The sequence below is a fragment of the Xenopus laevis genome, chromosome 9_10S (genome assembly GCF_017654675.1).
Source record: "Xenopus laevis strain J_2021 chromosome 9_10S, Xenopus_laevis_v10.1, whole genome shotgun sequence".
Taxonomy (NCBI): domain Eukaryota; kingdom Metazoa; phylum Chordata; class Amphibia; order Anura; family Pipidae; genus Xenopus; species Xenopus laevis.
The window spans coordinates 32,259,441-32,283,101 of record NC_054388.1 but is presented as its reverse complement, the minus strand read 5'-3'; the positions used below and the strand labels follow the sequence as shown (position 1 = coordinate 32,283,101).

Sequence of the window (23,661 nt, the reverse complement as noted above, 5' to 3'; positions counted from 1 at the left end):
GCAGATTCACTATGGGTCGAATATCGAGGGTTAATTAACGCTCGATATTCGACTAGGAATTGAAATCCTTAGAATATCGAAGTCGAAGGATTTAGCGCAAATTCTGCGATCGTATGATCGAAGGATTATTCCTTCGATCGAGCGATTAAATCCTTCGAATCGAACGATTCGAAGGATTTAAATCCAACCATCGAAGGAATATCCTTCGATCAAAAAAACTTTGGCAAGCCTATGGGGACCTTCCCCATAGGCTAACATTGACTTCGGTAGCTTTTATCTGCCGAACTAGGGGGTCGAAGTTTTTTTTTAAATAGACAGTACTTTGACTATCGAATGGTTGAATAGTCGAACGATTTTTACTTCGAATCCTTCGATTCGAAGTCGTAGTCGAAGGTCGAAGTAGCCCATTCGATGGTCGAAGTAGCCCAAAAAATACTTCGAAATTCGAAGTTTTTTTACTTCGAATCCTTCACTCGAATTTAGTGAATCGGCCCCTAAGTCTTCCTTTCCCACTTATGGTCAAGCCACCATATTGGAATCTCTGCTTTCCATTGACATACACTCCAGATACATCAAATAACCATATGCATTTGCAATGTCCAAAAAACCTGCAAGGTACAGAATACGAAAAAAAATTAGCACAAATTTCATCTTTCCTCAATGGACTTTTGCCATTGCAGAATGCAGCACAAAGGATTGCACCTCTATCTCTGTATGCTGTGCTGCTTGCTTTTGGCACATTCTGTCATGCTCCTGCCTTGTGAATCATTCAAAAATCACCTGAAGTGAAAAAGTTAAGACATGTATTTAAAAATATGGCACAAGAGTGGCACAGAGCTAAACTAACACCATGGCACCTAGCATAATATTTGTAATGACATGTGCTCTTAACATTTGCACTGTTAGGGGCAGATTTACTAAGGGTCGAATATCGAGGGTTAATTAACCCTCGATATTCGACTAGGAACTAAAATTGTTCGACTTCGAATATCGAAGTCGAACGATTTAGCGCTAATCCTATGATCGAACGATCGAAGGATTATTCGTTCGATCGAATGATTAAATCCTTCGAATCGAACGATTCGAAGGATTTTAATCCAACGATCGAAGGAATATCCTTCGATCAAAAAAACTCAGGCAAGCCTATGGGGACCTTCCCCATAGGCTAACATTGAGTTCGGTAGCTTTTAGCTGCCGAACTAGGGGGTCGAAGTTTTTCTTAAAGAGACAGTACTTCGACTATCGAATGGTCGAATAGTCGAACGATTTTTAGTTTGAATCTTTCGATTCGTAGTCGAAGTCGTAGTCAAAGGTCGAAGTAGCCCATTCGATGGTCGAAGTAGCCCAAAAAACACTTCGAAATTCGAAGTTTTTTCAATTCGAATCCTTCACTCGAGCTTTGTAAATGTGCCCCTTAATCTACTGGATATAATCGGCAAGATATTTATTGAAGCAATTTGGTTGAGCAAGATGAGTTTTCAGATGTTCCCATTTATAGGTAAATGTTCAGTTCCCAAATAAAACACAATTCACTTGCTCCCATCCCGTTATGAGGGATCCCCTTTAATTTTGTTTCTTGTGTACATCTTTTTGTCCCACTGCATATAGGGGGACAAAGTATAGGCGTCTATTACTAACCTCTGGATTCACATACAAAATAAAGTTGGCACATGCATACTTACTGCAAAAGGCTGAGGTTTAACTCTGAAGATTTGCTGGTGACAGTTAGATCGTTCACTATGTCCAGAGACCTTTGGAGCCGTCCATATTCTCTGTAAACTGTTAAGGAATACGAAATCATTTTCTAAGAATATTCATGTACCTTCTTTTTTCCACAGCATTGTGTTGAGTAGGTGAAATTTACATTAAAGTCTGAAGGAAGTCAACTACAATACAATGTATCCTCCCCTATCTACTCTACCCATACTCCATGTTTCTTTATGACTTTTGAAAGAATGTGCTGGTCTGCAATAAACTGTACTTTAATAAGAACAAGGTGATCCTAACATGTTCTTACATGAAGGTACGATATTGGTTGTGGCTTTAGGCACTAGCATTATCCAATCTAGAGCACAAGAAATAGTTTGTATGTTCCATCAACTGTATGAATAGTAGGACAACAGCCATTTATCTTGTGACGGTGACAGCTGTGAATATGGTTGAGCTTTTTAGGCAACTTGAATGAATCCAAATTTATAAAACAAATAGTAAATTCTATAAATATCAGTTAAAATATACGACATAGTTCACATACTGTATAATGAAAATCGCTCACAATTAAAACATTTACTAAATGAAGACCAATTAAAATGTTGCTAAGAACTGGCCATTCTATAACATATTAAATGTTAACTTTAAGGTTAATTAGGTGAATTTTAGCACCACCTCTGCAAAGATCCTCTTTCATCAGTCTATTTGATCAGATCATCGCATTTATATGAAACAAGGCAAATCTGCTGTACAGGTGATGCAGGCGAAACCTTAGAATTACTGCCAGCTTAAAGGAGTCAGTAACTACAGGGTTCCCCCCAGGCTTATGAGATTCAGAACATGAGGCAGGATAGAAGCACTGGTTTTAGATTTTATAGAATTTTAGAGAAGTGCAAGGAGTGTCTTGGGATGCAAGACTGGTGAATTCTATGAATTCATGTGGAAAATATTGGCGGTATTCCACAGAAACTGTAACTTATGGCACTTACTTTTATTGACTTTGCAAAAATTACATCCAGCATTAGCCAGTGGCAAGGCTAGACCAAAGATTAAGGCCAGACATGTTATTCTTCACATTTTTGTCTTTTCACGCTGTGGGCAAGGAGAAAGGAAGCAATATTCAAAACAGAAATATAATTACTGTAAAGCCGTGCCATTTCTATCACTGCATTATAATATGACAGTCTGACAACCTGTTGAGTACTTGAAGGGAGTCCCCTTAAGTCTTATTGCAATTGTCCTGCTATGCACATAATTCTGGGAAATTTTTAAAAATTCTAAATGCCAACCAACCCCAACCCCATGTCCACAATATGAGCCATATGACTGAGACATGACTGAGCTGTCAGTTCTTTCTTCCAGCTTTCTCTGGTGGGGAATGTGAAACACTGAAATATCAGTTATATACATCCAGGATTATACACCAAAGTAGAGGCATTTAGGGAATTTACTGTCCCAGCATGTGGTCTGTAAGGGCTGCATTTTGTCAGTTCTGCCCTGAATTAGAAGCAAAATAAAACTTAGCACCGGTCTTATTTTCTAGTACTTGGAGTAAAGTTGAAAAGAAGAAATATTTTGGTTCTGCATTGCTAGTTCCACTGTTAAATGTATATATTGTATCAGAGAGCTGGAACTAGGGCCAGAACTAGGGGTAGGCAGATGAGGCATGTGCCTAGGGCACAAAGCTGGGTTTGTGTGTGTGCGTCAGGAGTGGGAAGCGACGTGACTGGTCAGGTTGCTTAGGGCTGTATGCGCTTCCTGTAATAAAATTCTATATATCACCACGTTTTTCAATAGAAACCTCTTCCTTCAAAAGTTCTCTTATTGTTTCGCTAAGTGGATCAGAGAATAGATGCACCTCTCAGCTTAGAAGCAAATGTCGCTCTCACCCTCCAGGCTGCACAGCACACCTCCACTGCACCTCCAGGAATGAAAGCAAAGAAGAGAAAAATTGCACACAATCTGGAAACGAGGGCAAATCCCCTGCTTGGTTATTACTTACAGGATCCACTCGAAAACGATCGCATGGGTTCTCAGATGTGGTGCGGCTTGGTTAACACTTATTTCGGCTGCCTCTTGTTCCACCGTCAGTGAGTTACTACCACCCCATGTCAAACTACACCCAGCATTATCAGCTAAGCCCCCTAACTTCTAATTGAGACACCTATTCTGAAGCACAAGCACTCTAGTAGCAGTGCCCAATATCACTGTCTGTCATTTAGCAGGTACTGAATATACTTATATTAGAGTTCAGGCAGTTCACTGGCACTTTTAATAACTTCACCACTTATGTTCCAGTGTACCCTGGGCACAGGGGGCTGTGCTACACCCACACTCTGGCCGACTCTTAATGTGAAATAGCCATCTGGCAGGACACATGGCAACCTTAAGGGAATCTACAGTGGACTCTGCTCGCCTATATTAACTGGTCTGCACTATTTCTCACAGTTACCAAATAACTATATGAGCTCTGCAGAGTGGTATGACCCACTTCCAATGACCCTTAAAGGTTTTTCTATGGATCAAGTTCTACCCAAAGCTAGGGAAAGGGGGGTGCCTTAAGGCTTTGGAAATGCTGGAGTGATTAAGGTTTCAGTTCCTTTTCATCCAACAAGCTCAATGGTGTGGAATGTTCTATACAATGGTTCTGTATGTGTGAATCTATGGTAAATATATTAACCCGACTGTAAATCTGATGAGTTTTATCTTAAAAACCACTCTACCTCCATAGCATTCCTCCAAGAAACCCACCTTACTGGTTCAAAAATACGGACTCTTATGAGAGCATGGGTTGGATGGGCCTATAATGCTCTCACTCTTCAGGGGCATCACTATCCCCCAACCATATTAGGAAAAGGTTTTACAAATCCTGTTAGACCAACTGACACATTACACCTTGTCCCTGGATCAACTTGTACTATGAGCTATCTTCCATAACCCTGTATTCCCTCACTTGCTAAAAAGCCATCCAACCCCTTCTTAAAGCTATTTAATGTATCAGCCTGTACAACTGATTCAGGGAGAGAATTCAACATCTTCGCAGCTCTCACTGTAAAAAACCCCTTCTGAATAGTTAGGTGGAACCTCTTTTCTTCTAATTGGAATGGGTGACCTTGCGCCACCTACTGGTAAATAAAGCATTAGAGTGACTATTATATGATCCCCTTTACAAACTTATACATAGTTATCATATAACCCCTTAAGTGAAGATCCCTAATTTGGCCAGTCTTTCCTCATAGCTAAGATTTTACATATTTTTTACCAGCTTAGTTGCCCTTCTGTACCCTCTCTAATTCAACAATATCCCGTTTGAGAGCTGGAGATCAGTGCCGGGCCATGCTGGGCAGGCGCCCTAGGCAGGCCCGGCACTCGCGGCGCCTGTATTGTGTGTGCGCATTTGTGCTGGCATGCGCGCATTTGCGCTCGCACGCGTGAATTTGCGCATGCGCAGAAGCGCACAAAGCGCAAAAGTCGGCAAGAGAAGGGAACCGGACAATGGGGTAGGCGACAGAGGAGGTACGTGCCTGGCGCCCTCCCAGCTTTGCGCCCTAGGCACGTGCCTACTCTGCCTACCCCTAGTTCCGGCCCTGCTGGAGATAAAAACTATACGGCATATTATAGATAGGACCTTATCAGTGCTCTATACAGTGGAAGGATAACTCCCTCCTCCTGCAAATCTATGCCCTCGCGTGCTCATAAGCAAGACAAGACTCTAGAGGAGAATGTGATACGGTGGCATTTACCTGCATATGTGGTTATAAAAAAAAAATGAGCAGGTAAATAAAGACAGTGAGAGTTTTATGTTTGCAGCATACAGTTGGTATGTTCCCATGAGGACAAACAGCTCCTTATATATATTCTAGCTCAAAGATATAGGATATACATGGAGCCATAAGGCCAAATCAGGCATGAGCAAAGCATGCGACCCACTCGGATATCAGTGAATTCCCAACATGCCCCCAAATGCCTATTACAAATAGTAGGATACAGGAAGCTGTGGTTCACCATCTGGTCAGCTACAGGTTGCCCATCCCTACTTTACTCCAGCACAGCTCTAATAAAAGACTTTTCCTCTTGGGGGTGCCCTCTGCCATACCTGCAACCAGAGTGAACTCTCATTTAATGGACCAGTGTAATTTTCCAGCATCAACTGCCAAGCATGGCCAACTGCAATCTTTTGGGAAAAGCTCTGCCCTTCAAGCTGCCATACCAAAATCTAGCCAATGGTAATAGTTATTAATAGCAATAAAAAAATGATTGCTGATATAATGCTTATTGGTCAGTTTATTAATGCATGTACTTCTTATGAGAATGTCAAGTGACAAGAGGGAGAAACACCCAACTGGGTGAAAATAGCACTTAGCCGATGCTTTATTCACCAGTAGATCCCTCCAGAAGACTTAAGGGAACCACTCAGATTAGAAGAAAGGTAGTTCCATTTTAAATTAAGATTCTCTCTCTCTGAAGCAGCTGTTCTGGCACAGATTAGGCAGCTTCAAGAAAGGGTTGATTGACTTTTAGCAATGGGGGGTTTTACCTTCCTCTAGATCAGCCAGCAGGTAGGTAGGTATCATTTAGACAAAGAGGCTAAATACTTACCTGCATCAAGATACCCAAAAATAAAATTGGATGGTTGCTGTTTATTTCTAGACATCAGTCTCAGTTCTTGAATAATCTTCTTTATCGCCGAGGATTATGGGATAATTTGACTTTCTATGGAGACAATAAAACAGAGAAAAGACACTCATGAGCTGGACCCTGAATAGAATATAAAGCAGTTCCCTTTCTGTATCGCTCCCAAATTGTACTGCGCTACTGAACATGTTTGCTTCCTTATAAATAACCAGAAATAATCAGTAACAGGTTTAACAGAATGAAGAAGCCGATTGGGAGAGACCCTGCCACCTCAAGAGGCCCAGGAGACTAGCGGGCCAAATGGAGTGAACCTCTAACAAAATAAGCTTAAGTATAGAACTGAATCATATTCTTTGCTCTGTGGATCATTTTGGTGGAAAAATCCTTCCTATAGACATTGCCTTCCTTTTCTATTAATAACATTGGCATCAAATACCAACTTTACAGGACAGGAGGCAGCACCAGATACAGAACTGGCAATTGGCTGCAAGATTTCAGAAACCCTGTACTTTGCAATGCCTATTTAAGTCACTGTCTGGTTGCTAGGGAGAGAGGCCTTAGAAACCAGAAAACTATTAAAGTGAAATGAACATCTGTAGTCAACTAAAAATCATTTTGCTAATGGAATACTTCTATCTGCCTCGGTAATCTTATAGCTGCGTCTCACTGGCCTTTGCTAAACTACAATTCCCAGCATTCTTTATAATAACCAGTAGCTGAGGTGTAGCTCATTTCCCATCTGGAAGGCCACCAGAGGAGAGCTCAACAAGGCCATCACGAGTAGGAATGGGGGGGAAAGTCCAATCAGGGACCCCATGAGATATGATGGTGGCCTTGGTTCTGTGTCACATGTAGCTCACATGTGATTGGCTGATACAGAATCCCCCTCTGTGTCATTACCCTAAAGCTGTATGTTACTGGCAGGGGGTTAATAGAGGAAACAGACCCTCGGGAGTCCCATGAGAAAAGAGGGCCCAGTGTACATCCCATCAAATACCAACAGCCCTAAATATAGACATGAGAGTGCACTGAGGGAAACTGGGGGCCAGTGACTCTGAGAATCAAAATGCAACTGCAATGGCTGCAAGTCTAATCCCAGTCTCTAGCCATGTGATCACAGCTGCATATAAACTGGAAACCTGCAAACTTCCAAGGATACTATGTCTAGCTATGACTATTAAAGCCATTCCCTGGTTGCTAGGAGGTGAGAGCCTTAGAAACACGAAGCCTGATGAAAGTCAAACATACATCACTGCAAAACTGATATAAACTAAAATAAAAAATCTAATTCTTAATAGAATACTTCTGGCTGACTTGATGATGATACTTGTAGTTGTCTAGCCATTGCCAAACTACAAGTCCCAGCATTCCCTGTGACAAGCAGTAGCTGAGTTGTAGTTCAGTTAACAGCTGGTGGGCCACCAGACAGAGGGGATCTAAGCAGGACAACCATCAATGGAGATTGGGGAGTCTAGTCAGGGGCCCCATGATTTTGATGATGGCCCTGCTGCTTAGGTTTGGGGTTGATTCTGTTTAATTAAGCACAAGTTTGACTGGTCAGATGTCACATATTTACCTGAGCATGTGATTGGCTGCCAGTGCCTGGGATGCCATGACTTAGCTAAGTATGACATCACTCCCAGGGAAGCTCTGATTGGATGAAAGTTGCCAGGGAAGTTAACTTGAGGGCTCAGGTATGGATGGCAGTTATTTCCGTTCAGGATTCAGAGGTAAGTGGAACTACTACAGAATCTGGGGGGGGAGATGACATATTACAAAAGGGGAATTAGTGATGGTTTGCCCCCCATGATTTATGGAAGCTTAGGGGAGTGAGGACAAACCACCCAAAACTACCCCTGGTACCAAAGCTCTCAAAATTGACCCCCATTGCCTGCAATTGTATGTATGCCTGCCTGTGTATGGCCAACATAAGAATCCCAATCACAACAATTCATTTCTATGTCAATCACCCACACCCAAAATGGGTTTTTAGCTATTACTCTGTAAAGTCCCCCCTACATGTATATATGGTAACCAGGACCCACACTTGGGTGGCAGGGGTGTCCAGGGTCCTTGATTGCACCAACCTTTTGTATCTCTCCTAATGAGCTTCATTCTATTAAATCTGCTACTGATTTGTGTGACTGGTTATTTATAGAGGGGCAAGCATATTCAGTAGTGCAGCACAATTGGGAAAAATAGTGAAAGGGAACCCAGTATATACAGATATATATGGCAGAGGGCTCAGCTCACAACTTCTCCTCTCTATTCTTCTCTCCCCATAAAGTGATTTGGGATTTTTAGATATTTTTTAGAGTTTTCCATCAAATTCTCAGCGACTTGAAGAAGAAAGAAAAATCTTTTTTAACATCAAAAGGCAGAAGAATAACAACGACCTGCCCGACCCATTGAGGGTCAATTGGAGGAAGGTAAGGATCCTGCATTTGACTTCTGTAAAATGTTTTACAAAGTAGATGAGGCTGAAAAAAGACACACGTCCATCAAGTTTAACCTTTTTATGTAACTGCTAGCAAAACCTCACTGACCCTAAACCTGTGCTTCTCTAGATACAGCTGAACTACAATTCCCAGCATCCCCTATGAGTTGTAACTCTAAGGCAATGTGTATTTCATATTCCTTGTATATTTCTTGCTACTTTTGAACTTTTATTAAGCCGCTCTTTAGTTATAAATGCCAACTGTGATTTGACATCTAGGGTCCCACTCATCCTTCCAACTGTCAAAAGCAACTGTTAAAAGCAACTGTCACTAGCATGAGCACTGGTGTGGATGATATATAAGAAAGGGCTGCAATAGAAACAAAAGTAGTAAATGTCAGAAAAAAAATGCCTAGCATTAGGAATTATTTTGTTATGGTGCAGGAGCACGAATCATAGCATAGCTGGTTATGGGAAGCAGGCACATTGGGTACATGCAGGGATGATCTCTGCATTAATAGGACAAATGAATCTCAATGCATGATGGGATCTGTAATCTTATCACAAGCCAGCCCAGATCATGACATTATACAATACAATTCAAACTACCTTTTCTTGGCAGCATTCCCCCCCCCCTATAATATGGGTAAGGTATCACTCTTGGTTGTAGATATTGCAATGTTGCTCAATATAGTTTAAGTCCCAGCCATTATTCAATATTCCCACGTATATATTTGTGAGCCAGGGGCTTAGAGACCCCAGGGAAGGACTTAGTTTGCTTTCCACAATTCCAGGGGTAAACTAACTGGCTATGTAGGTGGCACTAATAACACTAACTGGCCATGTAGGTGGCATTATTACAATGTGTAATTGTAAATGGGAATAAGGAAGAATTTAAACAGAAAAAAGGAAGAGTTGAAATGTTTTGTTTGGTCACGCAAAGACTTTTGCAGCTGCTGTCTAGTTGCTATAGTTTAATTACCATAACAACCACACACCAGTTTGGAAATAAAATTAGGACATGAATAGTAGATGGGCTGAAAAGAAATAATACTAGTACTGGTGTAAACAAATGGGATAAGAAGTGTGAAAATGTCATAAAATGACTACTTTGCCCATATCAACTTCCCTTTCCCTACCTGCTCAGATGTGTAGCAGTGAGGTTACAGAGAGGTGCTTGTCTTGAGCTTGTAGTTTACCAGCAGCTACAAACAGTTGTATTCTTTATGTCCACTGAAGCAGCCACTTACACCAACCTTTTTTTTCTCATACAGGATCGTCAAGATGGGTGCCGGACATTCTAACATCTTGCGTCGGCCCCGGCATTCTGAGGTAAGGCAGATGGAAATATCAAGCTGTCGCTTCATGCCTGACGATTAGAGACCTTACCAACAGATAGAAAGAGAAAATTTCTCAGATTGCAATAAATATTTCATAAACCCATTTGACAAACAGTTGTTATATTTTTCTGATGTTCTCCACAAATATCATGTTTCATTGTTCAATATTCAATATAGTTTGCAAGCACTTGATCATTGTTTCTTAATTTTTTCCCATTCTCTATAGACTGTCGACATCAAACAGTCTTTTGATGCGTGTGAGCCCCAGGTAAGTGTCTCACTTTTAGGAATGAAGCAGGAGCTGGTGGGAGTCATCCAGAAGGAGATGAAGATAGCAGCAGGGGCCGAAAATCTATACCATGCCATCAAGGACAGGAAGACCAGAGCCCTGATGAAGGAGCTGAGGAAGAGCAGTGAGAAGAGGCTGAAAGCCCTTTACTCCTCTCTCTTCAAGCTCAATAAGGAGATAGCTCGGAGGGAAGCAGATCATGTTCCAGGTGAGTCATAACAGGCTCTAGCCTCTTTTCTATTGGCATTATATGGAGTAACGTGTGTCATCCTAACATCCCATCCACAACCCCTTCATGGACATAAGACTAAAGGTGGCCATACACGGGCCGATAAAAGCTGCAGACAGACCGTGTCGGCAGCTTATTGGCCCGTGTATGGGGCCCCCCGACGGGCTTCATCAATCGAGATCTGGCCGAAAGTTGGCCAGATCTCGATTGGATGGGACAAAAAATCCCGTCGGATTGCGGCCGCATCTATTCGTTGATGTGGTCCCGCGATCCGACCGCCCGTTAGGCATCGTTAGGATCCGATCGTTGGGCCCTAGGGCCCACGATTGGATCAGCCCGATATTGCCCACCTCAAGGTCGGCATATCGGAGGGAGATCCGCTTGTTTGGCAACATTGCCAAACAAGCATCTTACCAAATCAGGAAACATCCTTAAGCCTTAGGTTCAAGAAAGTTTTTATATTTGAAAATTCATTCACTATGTTTATTTACTGTGTCTTTAGATGCAGCAGCGGAGACTGTTAGTGACTCTGGTGTAAACCTCCCAGCAAAAGAGGTCAGCGCACCTGAGGTTCAGGTTGTTTCAGAACCTGCCAGTGATTCTTTCCAAGTGAGTATTTTATACTGATGCCATTCATTTCTTGGCCAGAACATAAACATTGCTTTTATCATATCCATGTGATGCCACGTTCATTCATTGCACAATTGTCCCTTGTTTGCAGCATCAACATGACGAATCCACTGAAGAACCAGTGCCAGAGGTAGAAGAGGTGCCTGAAGAGTCATCAGAGAGGTGAGGATATTGTGGAGTTTATTAGAGACCAGATTAAATGCCTACCCCATACTTTCATCAAATAAAAGCAATAAAATCTTCACTATAACAAGATTATTCTTCTTAAAGTAAAGTATTAGATTGGTACAGAAGAGGACAGATGGTAAAATGCACCTGCACTTTGGCTGGGAGATTACACAATACATAATTCAGTAGCACAAAGCCACCTTTGAATTATGGCTATGGGGTGCTGTGCTATTGAGGATTGTGGAGAATGAATCTGCTAAGGGTAAAAAGTAAAGTAAAATAACAAACTTACTTTTTCCTTATAGTGAGATATCTGTGGTTGAAGAGAACATCAGCCCAACTCCACCTGATAACGCAGCAGAAGGATTTCCACTGGCAGTGACAAAGGACCCACAGTAAGATGCAACCTGCACATGATGATACTATTAACATTTCATTTGAAATAAAAAATGAGTTTCATTTTGGGTATTTCTTTTTCAGGGCTTTGCAGTTAACCAATTACACACTGCAAGACTTCAACCAACGTGGTTTCCTAGGCGAGGGCGGATTTGCCAAGGTAATATTAATCCATAATTAATCCATAATTAGGATGACTATTGGCACATGCAAGAACAGTGGCTAAACAGTTAGTTCTGTTACCTTGCAATGCTGGGGGCAAGTATGGATCGATTCTTGCAGCTCTCAGAAAGGGGTATGGATGTTCTGCATGTATCTTACTGCGTTTCCTGAGATTCTCTCTTATTCCAGGTTCTCCTTGTTGAACACGCGGCAACCAAAAGATCCTATGCCCTGAAAATATTGAAAAAAGAGAGCATCACCACCTCAAGGGGCATTGAAAGGTCAGTTTATGGAAATGATCATTTTAGAATGGTTGGCTTTGTTACTTACCCATGTCCCTTTCAAACAGCTATAGCACTCAGAGATTACCCTGATAATAAAAGCAATGCCAAACTAGTGATGTGTCTTGGGACTTGCACTAACATCTCCTATTAGTACTACACTAAATAATCTAAGACAAGAATAGGGCTCATATGGGCAGAGAGACACTTTTCCTACTGGCTTGTTTTGACAATGAATGCTTTTAATATTCAGGATCTTGCTAGAGAAACGGGTTGCTTTCGCCGTTGCTGACCACCCTTTCATTGTGGACATCCACGCCACATTCCAGTCAGAATACCATCTATTCTTTCTGATGGAGTACGTTGCTGGCGGCTGCTTAAAGACTCACCTGCAGAGGGAAGGTGCATTTGAACAACCAAGAGCTATGTAAGTACAAATTAACCTTTACCTAGAGTCATGCGGATGCCATTCATACAAAGTAAATAGTATATGGGGTCTGGCTCCTTGTTTATCTAACAAAGGCAAGAGGATGTAAGAAAACATCATTATTTGGAAATACACAACATTTATTTAAGTGGAGAACATACCATGATAGTAAGTGGGTCTCTTGACTCACAGCGAGCCAGTAGAATTTAGACAGAGATACACTACACTAACAAATATGTGACTCTGTATTTAATAACCTAATGATGGGAGTCTCTTTGCAGGTTCTATGCTGCTTGCACGCTGATGGCCATTTCCTACTTACATGAAAATGACATCATACACCGGTAAGTATATTTATTATTGTCATGTATATGAAACATTTTGCAATATAAAATGTAAGGGAGCATTACTGCTAAACATATCAGACAAAGGAATAGAAGCCAATATTAATATCCCCTGTAGAGCATGTCCACAAGAGCAAGAGAACTTCAGCCTTGTGCTTTTAAAAGGCCATGGATCTACTCAGTGACTTTTAATATCCTTATATTTGACAAAATGAGTTGCATTATTCACTCTGCATCACTAATTATTTCCCCCTTTGTCACAGTGTCCCAGATATGTTGTACTTTGCTAACTTTTGCTGTTGTTTTAACACAGAGATCTCAAGCCGGAAAACCTGCTCTTAGACAGCAGTGGATACGTTAAACTGGCTGATTTTGGGCTGAGCAAAGACGGTAAGGATTCTCATACTAACACGTCAAAAAAAGGTTCAGTTTCACATAATGTTATTGAAGTTCATGAAGTGACTGACATTTGTAGTTTAATTTTTTGCACAGACAATATTTTACCCAGTTTCATTATTAAACTAAACATTATTAAACTGAATTGATATAGATAAATAAGCCCCAACTGATCATCAGTTTACTTACAAAAACTGTTTTTTCAGGAATTGGCTACGAAGGCAGAACAAGTAGCCTGAAAGGATCTTTTGGCTACATGGCTCCAGAAATCCTATCCAGGGAGCCATACTCAAGATCTGTCGACTGGTGGTCTCTGGGCATTGTAATCTATGAAATGCTAGTTGGGGAGGTAAGTAGAAACCTTAATAACTGGACTGAATAGACAACTGTTTATTAACTTGGAAATAACACCAAGCATCAGCTATATTAGTTACATATGGCCACAGAGCAATAAGTTTTTTGTGTGGCAGCATTTTTGCATTGATTGCATTTGTAGGGAATATAATTATTTCATGGTCTCCTGAGATATGCCCACTACAATCTATCCTTACAAAACCCCCTTAATATATGTAGCAATACTGATTAGTTCTATAAACTATAGTAACAGATAACTTTCTTATGTTCCACATTGCAGAGACCAATTCTGAGACCATCTACTGGTTTAGTCTTCCCGACGTTCCTGGCAGGAGATGCAGTCAACCTAATATCAGGGGTAAGTTACTCAATAAGTTAAGGGCACAAGCTGTGGTTTAACCAGTAATTCATGAACAGGTAGCGCTATCCTTGCATCCCTTAAATCATTTCCTTCCAAGTTGTGCAGTCTAACTGTATATTAGCCTTTATAGCCATTAACTGTCACACAGCGCTGCAACAGAGCTTATCTGCTAATGTTTCTAAGGTCAATCATTCTCTTTCTTTGTAGCTCTTACAGAGGGACCCATTGAAGCGGCTGGGCTCAAGTGAGGAAGATGCATGTGATCTTATGCATCATTACTTCTTTCGAGTAAGTTTATATTTCAGTCAACTTTTAGTAGCTACAGAAATGAACTAAAGGTACAGATGTACTCCCAATGTTTATATGCTAATCAAACATATTTTAAATAAAATAAAAGTGTAAATATGCTAAGTAACAATTAACAATGAATGTTTTTATATTGTCTATTAACCAGAGCATTGACTGGATGGCTTTGATAGAGAGAAAAGTGCAGCCCCCGTTCATACCTGAGGATGTTAGACTTTCTGAGGATGGAGATCAACATCTAGTTCTAACTCCTCCCTCTGAGGGTTCCTTGGCAATGGAAAAGGAGATTGTGGAAGCCTTTAGGAGCTTTGATTATACCGCAATGTAGAGTTCCAGGATCAACCTGCAATGCCAAAATCATCAGCGTGAGATCTTGATTTGTATTTCCCTTCCTTCCTCTGCAGTAGGACCAGTGGTGCCCCCAACTTGAACCACAGCTCAACCAGCGGTGCCCCTCCTCCTTCCACCTCGACCAGCGGTGCCCCTCCTCCTTCCACTACAGCTCCACCAGCGTTGCCCCTCCTTCTACCACCATAGCTCCCCAGCGGTGCTCCCCCAGTTCAAACTAAAATATGGTATCATAAACAGGAGCACACTTAAGCCACTCGGTAGACCCAGCATTCCTTTTCATTCCATCCCTCAGTGTGCAGACGCCGGGGTCTGTGGGCAGCTAGGGTTTAATGGAATGGAATAGAATGCAGCATTCACCAAGCAGCTTAATGATGCTCATGTGTATGCTTCCATATTGCTTTCTATTTCTTTTCCTTCCACCATAATACCACCAGCGTTGACCCCCCCCTTAAATCATAGTTACACCAGCACCCCCTTATATCATAGTTATACCAGCGGTGCCTCCCCTTTCTATATTAAATATGGTATCATAAACTGGAACACCATTAAGCCACTCGGTAGACCCTACATTACTTTTCACTCCATCCCTCAGTGTGCAGAAGCCGGGTTCTGCAGGGTGCTTGAGGTCCAAATGGAATGAAATGGAATGCAGCATTCACCTAGCAGTTAAATGGTGCTCATGTGTATGGTACCAAATTGCTTTTAATTTCCCATCCTTCAACTAGCAGTGCCTCCCTTTCCATCTAAAATATGGTTTCATAGACAGAAGCCCCCTTAAGCCACTCGGTAGACCCTGCATTCTTTTTCACTCCATCCCTTAGACTGTAGAAGCCGGGTCTACAGGCTAGGTGGAGTCCAATGGAATGGAACAGAATGCAGCGTTCACCTAGCAGCCTAAAGGCGCTCATGTGTATGCCATATTCCTTTCTGTTTCCCTTACCCTATTCCCTTACCCTATTTCCCTTAATTAAATATGGCGCATTGATCCTGGGAGCAAATCCGATTGCCATTAAGGAGTCAGGAAGGAATTTTTTCCTCTAGTTTCTCAGAGGTTTTTCGCCTTCCTCAGGATCAAAAAAAGCGTAGTTCTTTAATTATTATCAATAATAAATAAATTGTTACATAATTAATTAACTTCCATGTCGCTGTGTGTATCTTTATTCCGGGTATTGGTCTGTCTATGTTAATAGAGAGGGTTAGGGAGTAAGAAAATGGCTTGCAATAAAGAAACACTGAAAGGTTCAGTACCTGTGAGTGACACCAGTCCTACTGCAGGTATGGCTGCTCCACCAAGCATTATCACACTGGGCCGGAGATTTTGTTTATAATGGTTATTCTTTGCATTCTCTCACCATTCATCATCATGGTATGAAGGCTGAATGCTCAGTGCACCTGCTGGTACATGCACGCATCAAAAAGCTGGGGAAGAGAAAAAACAACATTAGTAAAATAAACTCAGGGTTTAGTGTGACACTCGAATGTATCACAGTAAGAGTAAATCCTTATAAAAGAGATGTAAAAGCACAAGACAAAATTGTGAATGTATTTAAGGACATTAGGATATCTAAATTGTGAAATGCTGCAGCTGTATTCAGAGTAAGGAATGGATCCCACTCTCCCTTTCATAGTCTAGCTGATCAGGTGCCATCCCCATAGGGAATATAATGCACATGAGCAAACTGGCTCTCACCTTTCCTCACTCTCCAGACCTGAGCCCAAATCAGTGAATGTTAACATGCAAAACAAAATATTAATTGTCAGATGTGAAGATGCATGTGTGTACAAAGCCTAACTCTATCCCTGTGGGGTTAATATGCAGTTGTTTCTCCTATTAACACAAAATATTGGTAGTTGAGCAATAATGCAGAGAATCCATTTGCATAACAGAGTTATAGGGAAATCCTTCAGATTTGTGGCACACAGCTAATGAATTTCTATGTGTCAAATCCACTCCCCTTTTAAAATACATGAGGGTTCATATTGTGGGATTCCCATCAACCAGGCAGGGAATGATAGGGGATGCTCAGGTTTTTGGCAGGTGTCTAATCTACCACCAGCCCCTTCTCCCATAAGCTACCCTGATTGGTCGGCTCACCATGTCACATGCAGGGTTTGAAAGTTTTGGTTGGAAAGAATGGGTAGAGTTCAAAACAAAAAAAAGTCATAGGAGACTTTGTAAATATGAAAGGTGTGCAGTATGTGTTTTAAGTTAAACTGCTTCTACTTGTTGGTATTGAGTCTGTCTTTGCACCTTTGCTGCCCTGTGCCAGAGGAGAGTGAAAACTCTCCTCTGGCACAGGGCAGCTAAGGTGCAAACACAGAGTAGGCATTGGGTTTAAGGAAAGAGGCAAGCCTGTATCCTTAGCTCTCTTTACCAAAAGAAGGTCCTGAGCTCATTTTCCTTCACTTCAGTAGGCATAGAGTACAATGAATGAGCTCTAGCAGAGCTTGAGTGATACACTGTTTCTGTACCTTTAAGAGGTGGTACCTGAGGTACACAGGGTAGAGATTGCTACATTGACCAATCACCTTTAATAGCAGGGAGAAGCGGGTTAGATCAGTTGAGTGTACCCTGAACTATAAAGCGTGTAATCCAAATGGAAGAGTGCGCTGGGATGAGCGCCCCTGTGAAGTGACCCGGTAGCTGAAGCAGAAGTTCCCAGATGGCCCCAAGCGAGGCAGCCCCAGGATGAAAGTGAAGAAGCACTACTTCAATGAGTGGCTTAGGCCAATGAGTTTGTTGCAGCTGGCACTGTATAAAGTGTTTATAGACTGCATTATTACACTGCTCTAAAACTATTTAACACAATAGTAAAGAATTCCAACTAAGACATTTCAAGAAATTAAGTCCAAAGGTGAAACCCCCCCCCCCCCCATATATAAAGGCTCCAACACACACACATTTTGAAGCCTGGACTAGTTAGTGTCCATGAAAGCACCCAGTGGCCTCTAATTTCCCTTAAATGTTTTGGGCCCGGGAGGATGTTCATACAATATAATGTAGATCTGGGAAGCACTCACAACAGCAGGATAACTGTATATGAATTAGGGCCTTATGGTGCCGGTGTACCTCCAGGGTCTGCTTCCTCTGTACCTCAAGGGTCTGCTTCCTCCTTAGTTAGGCCTCTTTATCGGAGCTTCCTATAGATCATCACTGTTAGTGAAGTCAGGGTCAACAAAAAAATCGACCCAAACCCGCCCACTCATAACCTGTACCTTTCCTCTCACAACCCGCATCCGATCCAAACCTTCTGGCAATTTAATTTATAGTTATACGGGAATAAACCCAAACTTGCACACCCTGGTCTTCCGATTCTTAATCGGCGCCCTCATAATAAAGAAGGTAAGAAATTTTACTGGCACATATGACAAATGCAAGTAGGGCCAGTCCCTGCGGTTTATTTGTGAAAATGCAACTTTTCAGGGTAGCTCCCCTTTGTTAAGCATGCTTGGATTTTTAGACCCATTACTAACAGTACCTAAAACTCACACAACTTCAAATTGGCCAACAAATAGAGTTGGTGGATCCTTGTTTAAAAAGGACAACTTTATAGGCTCTGCCCCCATAGACCCTCTCTGGGGTGTTCCATATTAGCAGCAGGCAAAAAAAAAAAACATTGGCTCAAGGGACCCACATAAAAGCTTTTTTAAAAATCATTGGTGGTCAGGTCCCCTCATAAATTAAAAAAAATGTTGGCACCAGGGCCCTTCTTACAAGTTAAAAAAAATGGGGGCCTCAGAGAATATTTAAAAAAAAAACATTGGTGGCAGGGGCCTGTAGAGTATTAAAATAATACATTGGTGGCTAGGGCTTTAAAAAAATGAAAAACACATATTGATGTTCAATAGAACTGAACTCGTGGCTTCAGGACTTCCAAGTTTGGCTCCTTTCATGACTTTGGGTTTTCCGTGGCTTCAGGGCTTTAAGTTCAGCTCTTTCTGTGACTTCGGGTCTCTACGCGGCTTCAGTAGTTCAGCTCTTTTTGTGACTTCGGCAATTGGGGACTTCGAAGAGGCGGCACGTTTTTGGCACAACCCAATGTTAGGTGCAACGACACACTGCATTTGAAAAAGCAAAAGCAAATTTCTGATCGGTTGCATCAACGAGTTCCATGGATGGATTGGGATGTATAGATGTCCTGCCATATTTTGATGCACTCTACGTGATAAAGAGAAATCTATTAGCCAAGGCCTTAGAGGGATTGTTCACCTTCCAAACACTTTTTTAGTTGTTTTCCCCATTACTTTCCATTATCTATTTTTTACTGTTTTTCCAAATTCTAAATTTAAAGTTGTCTGTGGTGTTTGAGTCTGGCAGCTCAATAATTCAGGTGCAGATTCTAAACTGTTACAATTTTGCAACATTGAGTTGATACATTCCTCAGCAACATCTCTGGAGTATTAGCAACTATTGTATCAATTCTAACAGCTGCCTGTAATGAAACCCAGAGATTATGCTCAGCAGGGACAAAGATAAGAAATGTATCAACTAAATGTATCAATTTAGAACACTTTACAGGGTCGGCGACCCCCCTCCCAGAGCTGCTTTAGAAGGTGAAAAAAGACACTTTACACTTCAATATTAGAAAAACGATAGAAAATAATAAGTAGTAGGAAAAAGTAATTATTTCTGGTGATCTAACGGAAAACATCCAGTTGTTTGAAGGTAAACCACCCCTTTCATAAATAGCACCAACATTTGGTACCTACCACTGCCCATAGAAAAGGCTTAGTACAGAGATAATGGGTGGTCAAACATTACAGCAATTTGGCCAAACCTATAGATGGGTAACTGCACTGGTCTGATGGAAAGATAAAGAATAACAGATTACAAAGACATGGGAGATCTTGATGTTTCCCAATTGGCCAATCGTCCAGCACACAGTGTTCCTATTTGTTCCAGCTCAGATTTTCCATTTTGGAAAGGGATAAACTGGCGGATGAGTCATTTGGGCACCTACCCATTTATGATGGCTGGTTATTCATTGACATGTATGAAAAACCTGTGAAGCCATATATAAACAGTTTAAATATGGCAAAGTGCATGGAGGCCTAAATATCATTGTTACCAGTGCTATATCTATAGTGCTAGTAGACTTTAACGGGGTCTGGGAGAAGAAGGGCCCAGTAAGGATTGGCAGGTGTGATAGATCACCGGTCGTTCTCCTGCTCCTACATTTAGTGGAGATAGCTACAAACATTTTTGTTAAGGACTTTACATAGGGGGCAGCCAGCACAATGGGGTGCCAGGAGTAGGTTCTTTCATTTCAAATCAGTTTGCAAACTTGAATCTAAAGGCCCTAGTGCTTAATTAATAGGGTCCAGATCAGTGAGGCAAGGGTTGAAAATAATGAGACTCCCCCTAACCTAACCTAAGTCTAGCCAGACCCGACCGGCTATTCCAATTTATTTACCTACACCCAAACCACACTCTTTTTAATTTCATCAGAGGGGCAGTGGGAAAGAGAGTATAAAAATGAGACCTGCCAATCACTAGTAGGGCTGTGACTTTGTAAAGAGTTTGTGAACATGTGAATTTGGATCGTCACCTGTCTCTGAAGGCAATTGGTCATGCCAAAACCATCAATCCACAGATCCCAGGGGTTCTTTGCAGACCTGCACAATCACTAGTCCAGAGTTTTACCTTTCAAATATGTATTCTAGTCTTTATTGCCATTATACTACTCCAGGCTGTCTTTAATTGCAATGGGGCACCTGGGCCAAACAGACTCTACAGGGCATTAATTTCTTTTAAGCAATTGGCGAGAGGTTTATATTGGGCCTTTGTGTATTTAAAATGCCAGGGTTTGTTATGAATCTCAGCCCATTCATGGAGATGAAATGTAATAGCCTTATCATTTACAATACATGGATGACAAAAAACCTAGGCAAGAGAATAGGAGAAAGTTGTTCTGGTTTAAACTGATGATACAGTTGATTACTAACCTTAATTATTGTATTCAGCAGCTCTTCAGTTTGCAATTTCAGCAGTCTGGTTGCTATGGTACAAATTACCTAGCAACTATGAATTAATTTGAATGAAAGACTGGAATACAAATTGCAGTGAGCCTGAATGAAAAAGTAGCAATAACAATAAATGTATAGCCTTACAAGGCATTGTTGTTTAGAGGGGGTCTGTCATCCCCATTTGAAAGCTGTAAAAACTCAGAAGGAGAGAAATAATCTTAAGCCTACGATTCGACCTGCAGTCAAATGCTTTCTATTACTGCAGATTTAGCAGGCAGACAGGGAGACTTGGTCTTCCATGATACCAGGGAAAATCTATGCAGTACATGGGAGGAAGTAGACTAGTCCACGCAGCGATCTAGCAAGCAGGGTGCATGCTTACATCACTGAGAACTGCCTGTTCAGAACGCATTTTAGGACATACTCAGGAAAATCCCTGTCCTCCATGCGATGTCCTCCATGCTTAGGAATGCCGCATCGGGTGCTTTTACCGTAACTCATCATCCAAATCTGCAGTCATACCTCTGTCCTCTACGCTCCCTTCTCAGCCGTCAGCCATACGAACTCCGCCCTCAGCTCTCTTCCCTCAGCCTTCCGCCTTCCCTGCTCAGCCCTCTACCCGCTTTCCTCAGCAATCAGCCTTCCCCTTTACCTATACAACCCTCCGCACTTTGCCCTCCACTCTCCCCCCTCAGAACTTATCTGTCAGTCTTCTCTCTAAGCTTTCAATCCGAGAAAGCAGAAATGTATTTAAAACATCTCTATAATAATACTGAGAAGTGCGGAGGGATGAAGAGGTAAAGCAGAAGCCTGAGTGCTGAGGGTAGAGGGCTGAGCAGGGAGGGAAGAGGGGGGGGAAGGCGGAGGACTTAGTGTGAAGGGAAGAGGGTGGAAGGCAGAGGACTGAGGGCGGAGTTCGTATGGCTGACGGCTGAGAAGGGAGTGTAGACGACGGAGGTATGACTGCATATTTGGAAGATGAGTGACTTAAAAGCACCTGATGCAGCATTCCTAAGCCGTAGGACATTGCATGGAGGATGTCCTAAAATGCGGTCCGTTTGCCTGCCCACCCATCCTTACTGACACTTTTTTCTAGCTTACTGGGAAAAAGCAGACGGCTCCTTAGGGCAGGGATGTCCAAACTTTTTGCAACGAGGGCCAGATTTGGTGAGGTGAAAATGTGTGGGGGCCGACCATTCAGCCTGACATCCATTCTAAGGTAGCTAGGTTGCAATCAGAATCATTCACTACTGGAGATGGACGTGTACACGGCGTTTAGGAAGTGGAGAAGTGGAGTCTGGTTGGACTTATTCTCCGCTCCTCATTTAGACAAGGAATCACGTAACTGTAGCAGTAATATTTGGGCACCTGTTTAGTGAAATGATTGTCTATACTGCTGCCTGTGTGCTGAAGGTGTTAGCAATAGACACGTACTTGCACGTAGTGACCCACCACCCTCGCATATGTCTTTAGTTTACTGTACAGGCACGTCAGTACATCTATTGACATCTTCAGCCCTAAAGAAGTATGTGAGAGCAGCGCGTCACGTGCCAGTCTGTGTCTATTACTAACACCTTCAGCGTTGTGTCACTATGTGCCAGTCCTGGCCTATTACTAACACCTTCAGCACACAGGCAGTATTATAGACCAAGTGGCAGTTCATTTCACTAATGTGCCCAAATATTACAGCTACGAGATTCCTGATTGCACTGTGCTGGCGGGCCACATTATTATTCATTTCTTGACGGAGGCTGAGTGCCGGTGTAAATTTGAAAAAGGCTGCAACTGGCCCGGGGGCCTGACTTTGGACATGCCTGCCTTAGGGAGTTGTTGATCAGGATAAGAGCAGAAGAAGAGAAGGGATGGGGCCTAAGCACTATTCAGGATTTTTAACAGCAGTGCCAGTGCATTCTCTAGTCTTCCTCCAACCCAGTGTCAGCTCCCTTGGGGATTCACGCCACCTTTCCCCTGCCACCAGCAGCCCTGCTCCTTTCCCTTCTATGTTCCCTCTGCTCCACCTTTTTCCTGCCGGGCCCCAGGGCAGATGAGCACAGTTGATCTGTAGCTGCAGGACAGGACTCTCACTTTCTTGCACTGCCGGGTGCTGTACTCTTCAGCGCCTTTCCATTCCTATTAAAGGGGACCTACCAAATTGCTAATAATTGAAGGAAGTGCTATGTTTGGCGTACCTTTCAGACTTATTTGCTGTTAAAAATCCTGAATAGTGCTTAGGCCCCGCCCCTTTCCCTTCTTCCGCTCTTATCCTGCTCAACAACTCCCTAAGGAGCCATCGCTTTTACCCAGTAAGCTAGAAAAATGTGTCAGTAAAGTCAGTAAGGATGGGGTAGGCAGGCAGTTGATGTAAGCTTGCACCCGGCTTGCTAGATCGCTGCGTGGACTAGTCCTCTTCCTCCCATGTACTGCATAGATTTTCCCTGGTATCACGGAAGACCCAGCTGTCTTACACAAATCCTTTACCTGTTCGGGTGCTTATCTGTGTTGTTTCTCCCGGTCTGCCTGCTAAATCTGCGGTAATAGAAAGCATTTGACTGCAGGTCGGATCGTAGGCTTTTCTAAATGCAGAGTTGAGCCATGAGGATTTAAATAAGATAACGTGTGCATCCCAACCTGCAGTCAAATGCTTTCTATTACCACAGATTTTGCAGGCAGTAAGGGAGACACAACACAGATAAGCACCCATTGCAACAGCACTAAAAGAATTCTATTAGGGGCAGGTTTATTTATGTAATGGCATGACATTTGGCCCTGTAATCATGAAGGATCGTTAATTACAGATCGCTGCTATCCCTTTTTTTAAGAATGGAGGGAATGGGTGAAGGAGAAAAAGCAAACCTCACAGAAAGAAATATAGTGATGC

At 42.2% G+C, this 23,661-nt stretch overlaps 1 long non-coding RNA gene across 4 annotated transcripts; it reads right to left on the bottom strand.

The window, feature by feature from the left end:
- Positions 1-430: 430 nt before the first annotated feature.
- On the bottom strand, positions 431-17,880 carry LOC108702741. Of its 4 annotated transcripts, XR_005964479.1 has the most exons (10): positions 17,838-17,880; positions 16,065-16,235; positions 14,666-14,808; positions 12,078-12,227; positions 11,731-11,845; positions 10,039-10,166; positions 6,310-6,423; positions 2,700-2,802; positions 1,683-1,779; positions 431-780 (listed from the first exon to the last, which is right to left on the bottom strand). It is a non-coding gene; the product is annotated as an uncharacterized LOC108702741 (long non-coding RNA). The 4 variants fall into 4 exon arrangements; XR_001933352.2 differs by lacking the exon at positions 17,838-17,880 and having other exon boundaries at positions 12,078-12,220; positions 16,065-16,602; XR_005964480.1 differs by lacking the exons at positions 14,666-14,808; positions 16,065-16,235; positions 17,838-17,880 and adding an exon at positions 11,055-11,413 and having other exon boundaries at positions 12,078-14,287.
- Positions 17,881-23,661: the final 5,781 nt, after the last annotated feature.